The sequence below is a fragment of the Hemicordylus capensis genome, chromosome 6 (genome assembly GCF_027244095.1).
Source record: "Hemicordylus capensis ecotype Gifberg chromosome 6, rHemCap1.1.pri, whole genome shotgun sequence".
Lineage (NCBI taxonomy): Eukaryota > Metazoa > Chordata > Lepidosauria > Squamata > Cordylidae > Hemicordylus > Hemicordylus capensis.
Window position 1 is genome coordinate 80,069,303 of NC_069662.1, and position 7,908 is coordinate 80,077,210.

The 7,908-nt window shown below is 44.0% G+C and overlaps 1 long non-coding RNA gene across 1 annotated transcript; it reads right to left on the reverse strand.

Annotated features, from left to right (window-relative positions):
- Positions 1 to 261: 261 nt before the first annotated feature.
- On the reverse strand, positions 262 to 7,607 carry LOC128328995 (uncharacterized). The gene is made up of 3 exons (XR_008309496.1): positions 7,529 to 7,607; positions 5,212 to 5,280; positions 262 to 571 (listed from the first exon to the last, which is right to left on the reverse strand). It is a non-coding gene; the product is annotated as an uncharacterized LOC128328995 (long non-coding RNA).
- Between the last annotated feature and the right edge of the window lie 301 nt (positions 7,608 to 7,908).

Genomic DNA, 7,908 nt, shown 5'->3' on the forward strand with positions numbered 1-7,908 from the left:
CTTGCAAGCTCTCCTCTTCCTGTCCAGGCATGCTGCAAACCCCACTTCTTGTACCACTTGTGCCTGTGCTGCTGGTTGGCTACCCATGCCTAAATGTAGGAAGCTGTGTGGTACAACTGGTCCATCAGTTAGAATGCTGGCAGCATGAGGATGGATTAACATACACCACTTCAATCTCCCATCACTTGATTAGTCAGCTTTTGATTACTCTTGGCCAAATGTCTTACCTGCTCTCATTGGGAAGATTATTTTTATTGCCATTGGGTGAAGTACAAGTTCTAATAAGTGATGATTAATCTGCGATGACTCATTCATAATCACTCAGGAGTTCATGAAACATCAGCCTTCTGAAGGGGAAACAGAAGCAACATGTGAAGAGGGCCAAGGTCAATACAGTGACAAATGTGTATGTGTGAACTGACCTTTCATGTGTTAGGATGATTTCACAGGATTTCTGCCTAATGTACAGGAGCAGCAACTGATCTTTCAGTGTGGAATACAGTAAGAAGTGAGCGGCTAGAGCATTCTGTCAGACAGAAGCCCGCAGGCAAACGGCAGGATGCTTGCTAGGCTGGAAGGGAATGAAAACACACCGGGAAATGGCTCACTTCTGTAATCCACATCTCCTAACCCATTCATCTACCAGCAACCAAGAGCAATTTGAAATAATGTTATCGGCATGCTTCTGGAAAATACATGACAGCCTCAGCCCTGGTTATCTCTTCTCCCCACACTTTCCTTCAGATCTGTTTCCTTGAGCATGTATACTGCTTTTGGTTATACCCAAGGGCAGTTCTGAATTAACACTCTTCAGACAGCACTGCTAAAGCTATGCCTCTTCATATATCTCATTATATACTGATTTTATTTCAAACAGAACTCAGAGAAAGCAACAAAATGAAACACGGTCACTTTTTTTTTTTTGGTGGGGGGGTGTCATAGAACACATAAGATAACTTATTTAGGCATTGAGGTCTGAAGTAGGCAAGTCTGATTTAATTAAAATCTATTAATTTATCTTTAGTACTTGCTGTTTAGAGATAGATATCAATGTAACCAAGTCACAAGCTGCACATATTGTGTCTTTATAAGGTCATATAGGATAATTTGGATTTTTTAGTAAGGGTAATTTATTTTTTATATTTTTATCAGATTTGTACATCGCCCCAAACTTCTGTCTCTGGGCAGTTAACAATAACATAAAAACAAGTTTTTAACACAATTTTTTTTTAATTTGAGGCAAAGATCCAAGAGATAACACATTTTTTAAAAGTTAGTATCCAAACTTCATTTTCCCATGGAAGCTGAAAGCTTTGGATATTTTGGAAAAGAAAGTGATACAAATAGGTCCAGTCAAATGCTTTTATAATCATACAATGGACCGGGTCTCACGGTCAGTGAGACCGTTTGTACTGGTGAGCGGGCAGGGAGCCCTGGGTGGCTGGATTGGCAGCCCACACGATGGCCGGCCCCGAGACTGAGCCGGCGGGGGGTGGGGGGAGCGGGGAGCGGGGGCGCGCACCCCTGCAAGCCCCAGTATGCCCTGCGCGACTGCGCAGGGCATACTGGGGAGACCCCCGAGCCGGGAGGCTGCTTTTAAGCCTCCTGGCCAGGGGTCTACTCATGAGTAGGCATGGTGCAAAGCCACACCGCGGCTACTCACGAGCCTAAAAAGCCTCCACAAACCTGCTTTTTAGCAGGGGTTCTCGAGCGGTTACCCGCTCAAGAACCACCGGGCTCGGCTGCGAGCCCGGTGGTTCTTACGACCAACAAAAATCGGGCTAGGCTCTCCTAGCCCGATTTTTGTTGGTCATGAGAAATGCCCCAATGTTTGGTTTCAAAGGGTTGTAAAACCAAAATATCTTTCAGACTTTACTCTGCAGTCACTGGTTTCATCCTGCTTCTTTTTATTGTGCACTTAATGGCTGAACTGAACTGGTGTTTCATGGTATTGGGGATCCCATAACTCAACATTGTATATATGACTCAATCCTGGAACCTGTTTTTCAAAACTGTGACAGTCATTAGTTATGTGACTTAGTAATAAAGGAGAGGGTGACTCTAGGTTTATACAGAGTTTATACAGTGTTAAGTAACCAAATTAAGTAACCAAATTACAGCAGCCAAATTACCTGACGTGTATGTGTGTGTGATTGATATACTGTCTGTGTGTGTGTGTGTGTGTGTGTGTGTGTGTGTGTGTGTGTGTGTGTATATATATATATATATATGGAAATTAATACATTACCATGATTGTATCTCATATATGAAATGGCAAAATGCATGTGAGTGGTGGTGCAGATCATCACATAAGAGGTTCCCGTGCCAGCACTGCAGGTCCTCTTACCCAAGCTGATCTCCTCTAACTAGGCAAAATAAGCTTCTTCTGAAGCAAATGAGGAGCTCTGCTTTAGGAAAACAGACACAACTGCTGAGAAGGACCGGTTGATATAGGGCAGACAGTTGGCAGTGACTCCCAATCCTACTTTCTCCTCTGTGAGAGTGCAGGGTGAGCCATTCACAAGTGACAAGCCTGCCCCAAAGCGTCTTGTGCCACCAGTAGAATGTTGAAGCTGGTGGAAAAGAGCCCTCTTCCTTCTTTAGGATTCCAAATAGGTGGAGGAAGGCTCCCATCCATGCACTTTTCCAATAGAGATCTTCATATGTTACTTGAGTGGTGTAGAGCTACAGCAGCACAGCTTTTTCCTGTACCCCTGGGGTAACTCAAGAAGCCCCAGGCCACATGGAAAAAGCACACATTGTGGCTCCACCCCACAACAGCATCACCCCTCCCAGAAATGGGTCAATGCAGTGTGGGCTTATCCCATGTACTCCAGAGCTTTTTGAGTTATTCCAGCAAGTCAAGGAAGTGGTGCACTGCAGTGGTACCCACCTTGTCAGCAGACCGTAAGAGAGGGCAAATGTGTGGGCTGAATGGAGTTTCATACAGGGTCCACTACACATACAACAGCTAAACTTTGGTTCACACCCTGAATAAATTTACTTGGGGCATGCCTAACTTCCCATTTTAATTTCAAAAGGACTTCCTCTAGTAAATTTAGTCAGGATGTCAACCATTGTTCTTGGCTACTTTACCCCAGGAAGAAAGTGATATGTTTATCAGTATTGTGTAAAATACTTGAATTTGAGCATCATGCTGCTCTTCCAAACTTTGTTATGCTAACTTTCTGCAAGTGCACTTGACAACTGTGAAAAGCAAGATGTAAAGGTTTAAACATGCAATTGCCAGTTCTAACTTACATTCCCCTTTCCAGTGAAAGTTCCTAATCAAATGGCAGACTTTTTGAGAGAGAAAGTAGGTTATTTTCACACAAAGAATGGGAGCAAAGAAAATGCACTTAGAAATCCCTCATAAAGAGATGTATTGAACTGTGGTGTATTTGTGTGTTTGAGCTACAAGTGCAATTCAAATGAAAAATCATCATCTCAATGGGAGTTTCCTTTCAAAAGTTGGTTTTGGTGTTAGCAGCATTTTAAAAAGTGCTAATTTGTTACTAACCGAAGAGAATTCCCTGGCAAGGAAATGTTAATGTAGTTGTCACATATAACCTTTGTTTCTAACACTTTTAATAATAAACACTTCAGTATCACTCTAAGAAAATAATTTCTAAAAAAAGAAACCTAGGCGCTGTCAGTACCTCAACATCTTCACAACAGGAATAAAAACCAGATTATACAAACCACGTAGATGTCACCAACTCCAGTAGCTCATGTCATCTCCTTTCCCTATTACAGGTGGACCTCATTATCCACGGAGGTTCTGCTCCTGCAGATTACCGTGGGTAATGAAACTGCAGATAATGAGTCATTGGGGCTATTCTCACAAGCAGCAAAAAACGGGCTAGGAAAGCCTAGCCCAATTTTTGCTGCTCATGTAAACCACCGGGCTCGCAGGAGAGCCCAGTGGCTTACAAGTGGCTAGCCTGCTTTTGTAGCCTTCCCCTAAGCCCGGGTTTGCAGAGCGAGTGCTCCGCAATCCCGGGCTTCCCGATCATGAGTAGCCGTGGTGCGGCTCCACACTGCAGCTACTCACAAGTAGACCCCCGGAGGGGAGGTGAAAAGCCGCCTCCTGGCTCCGAGGGTCTCCCCAGTATGCCCTGCGCACTCGCGTGGCTCCTGAGCTCCCCAGCCCCTGCCGGCTCCATCACGGAGCTGGCAATCGTGTGGGTGGCCGATGCGGCCGCCTAGGGCTCCCTCTCTGATCATGAGTGGGGAGAGTGGGCTTAGCCTGTTCTCCCCACTCTGATGCAGAAATCGGGTCTCACTGATTGTGAGACCCAGCTCAGTGAGTTTATGGGACTGCAGGGGTTAGCCTCCCTAGACTCAAGCCCCCCCCCACCCCCCAAGAAACCCAGAAAAAGTGAAAATGGGCCAGATAAAGTGCCCTACCAAGTTCCACAAGTCTCCTGGCTTCCAGCAATGCCCCCACAAAGCCCCAAATGGTCCCCCAAAGTCCCTGATTTTTTCCATTTTTTAAAAAATGGACAAAATGGCTCCTGTGGACAAAATGGCAGATGGAAATGACCTCTGTGGTCATTTCCAGCTTTCTAGGAACCATGGATACGTGGGTTTTAACCCATTCGTATTCATGCATAAGGAGTCCAGGTGTCTGTTTGACACTCTGGATATGCGAAACAGCAATTAGCAATTCTGCATATAAAGAGGTTTGCCTGTATCTAAGAGAATTAACTGTGACACAGCATCATTAGATTATGAATTTCCCTGTCCACACCACCACTGGCCAATGGCACTGAACAGGACAAGGAAATTCGTAGCCTGATGACACTGCATCACTATTACTGCAGGTAGTGGGAGGACTCATCATCTGGATGCTATTGGCAGCATCCTTGTGGCCCACATAGTTTATTATTTTTTAAATACAAACTTCAAAATGACCTTTTTAATGCATGCACGTAGGCCATGTGCATGTCAGCATCATGCAGGGGCAGCTGGGAGACACCCCATTGGTCCGTGGGCGTATCTGGGGGGGGAGCACTGTGATTATGGCAATGGTGGCCATCGGAGGAGGAGCAGGCAGTGGCAGCTGGTGGCTCTTGGGACTGGGGGCCACTAGGCAGAGCGAGCACTAGAGGCGGGGCCAACAGAGGGGGGGAAACACATTGGCACATTCACTCACTGGCATCCTGTGAAACTCACTGGCATAGTCACTTATCTCTCAGCATAACTTACCTCACAGAGTTGTTGGGCAGATAAATATAACAAAGTACAGCAGTCTGTGCTTCTTGGAGGAAGCGCGGACTATAAATATAAAAATAAAAAGATATGTATAACTCACAAATAAAGCATGAGCCAATGACAAAAGGCTGCTTTCATGGAGAGCAAATGCATTCTGAAGGCACCAGGGCAGCTGCCTTAGTATTTTAGCAAGAAATAACAAGTTGTTCTAGTTAGAACTAATCTGACTACTTTCCTTTCATTATCTCCACAATTGGACTAAATTTGGTTCAAATCGAGGTCCACAAGTTAGATCTCTTGCACCTCAAATGTTCACACGTCTGCCATTCTGGATCAGGGTGGATGACATTATTATAAACTATACCATTGAAGTGTCCCAGTGTGTCACTCGTCACAACTGTACTAAATTTAGTTCAAATTGGTTAGACAGTCCTCAGGTTAGTGCACTTGCGCCTCAAACGTTCACATGCCCACCATCTTGGATCGGGGTGGGCAACATAATTACAAACTACACCACTGGGTAGCTACACACCATATGTGTCCCTACAGCTGTAGCAAATTTGGATTAAATAGGTTAAGCTGTTCATAAGTTAGCCCACTTGTGCCTCAAACATTCATGCGTACGCCATCTTATTTGTTATTATTATAAATAATAACATTATTTATTATTATTTATAATAATTCAATTTCTATACTGCCCATCTAGAACTGGGGTGGATGACTTCATCACAAACTATACCATTGAGGTGTCCCTATGTGTCCCTACAACTTTACCTGATTTGGTTCATATTGGTTGAACTGTTGCAAAGTTGATGGGGGAGCACATACATGGAATGCTGGGTGATCTCATAAGCCTACTGGAAAGTAGGCTAAAAATGAGAAAAATCACAGGTTTTTCAACAATGCTTGCCTTGCTGCTGCTATGAACCATCTCTGTAACTTAGAGGACACAATGCCACACAAAGGATGCATGCAGGGGACACCCGCTCCATATTACTGCTGTACAAGTGGGTACTGTTCTCTGCCTGCCCCAGGCACCTGCCATTTATTTTTCCAGGTTTACCTTTGTGATTTTGTTTTCACACAGCCAGATCTGTTGGGCTCACCAATCTTGATTAAAATTTAACCAGGATCTTTGTGTTATGTGAACCTAGCCATTGTAAGAATCTGTACTGAAATGAAGGCTAGATATCTTCAAAATAGAGAAGATATTTGCAGATTTATACAGATGTTTAAGTGTGTAACAAATGTGAAGATGAAAGGCAGATATATTAGTTGCACTGACTGTGCACTGTACAAGGTGGGGGTTTTTTGGGCTTTATTTTGTTCTTTTTGAACAAAAAAGAACATGCACCACCAAAACAGAATTTAGTAAACAACAAAACCATAAGCATCTGTGTCAGATTATGCACCATATGCAATAATAAACACAAACAGAATAATGAGAAATCCCATTCATACCACAACCAATGCTCTACAGAGGTTAACAACCCAATGGCAGGCAAATCTGTCTGAGGATCACTAAAGTTAAAAGAGAAATATAACAACACGTCTCAGATAAAAAATTTTTAAAGGAAATTAGGCATGAGGATCACAGACACCTTGGCCTGAACCTCTCCAAAGAGTCAAGGAAGCAATATAATCATAGGAACCAGTGCACCCAATTGTCTATCAATAATATCAATCACAGTAAAATCAGTAGAGCAAATTTCAGCAACTGAGTGAGTTTTGTACAAAAGCAGTTTACAAGCCACTCAGCAAGCGTCCAACTCCACCCTCATTGAGTTTATGTTTTTTGGAGGGTGGGGTGGGGAACACCTTTTACATTGCAAGTTAAAAAACACATGGGAGAATGAGAAATGCAACTATGTTATGAATTTCAAAGTAATTCACTAAAACCATTAAAATACGCAATAAATATTACAATATGTCAGTGCGAAGCTGTTTGAAGAGTAATTATTCAATCCATTAGATTAAGTGTTGGAAATCATGAGATGGAGAGGATGAAACAAGCCCCAAGGTCTGTGCGTGCACATGGCCCTTTCTTCTGGGCTCCCTTCCCTCCTCACAGAGCAGAGAGGGGAAGAATCCAAGAATTCTCTCCTGGCTGTTCCTGCCTCTGCCTCGGCTGACCAGCTCTGCAGGTGTGTGATGGCCAGGGCCGGATTAAACTAGTGTGGGACCTGTAGCATATTTTATGAAGGGGACCCAAGTTTTTTAAAAAATACACATAAATATTAAAACATAAATGCCAGATATCTCCCCATGTCACAAAACATCCCCATATACATCCCCCTCCATTTTTGCTTACTTTTTGAAATATGACTGATTGAAAGATGATGCCTACTCTTTGAAATAAGACTGTGTGCTCAGCAGAGCAGCAGTGTCCACACCAGACAGAGAGCAGGGAGAACTAGGGAATGGGAAATCTGAAAGGCAAGGGAGGACCTCAGCCTGTATAGGCTCACTGATTGCTTCTGCAAAGTAGCTATTTCAGTGCCTGGGAAACGGCGTCTCCCCGCCCCCTCTGCTAATTATTAGCTTGCAGAGCCAGCAGCAGCCGCAGCTCACAGTGTCTGGCTGCAGAGATTCCAGGCTGCTCTGCAAGAGAGAGGGGCAGGCGCCTAAGCTGTGTGGGGCCTTCAAAATAGCGGGGCCCGTAGCATTTGCGACTCTTGCTAATAGGTTAAT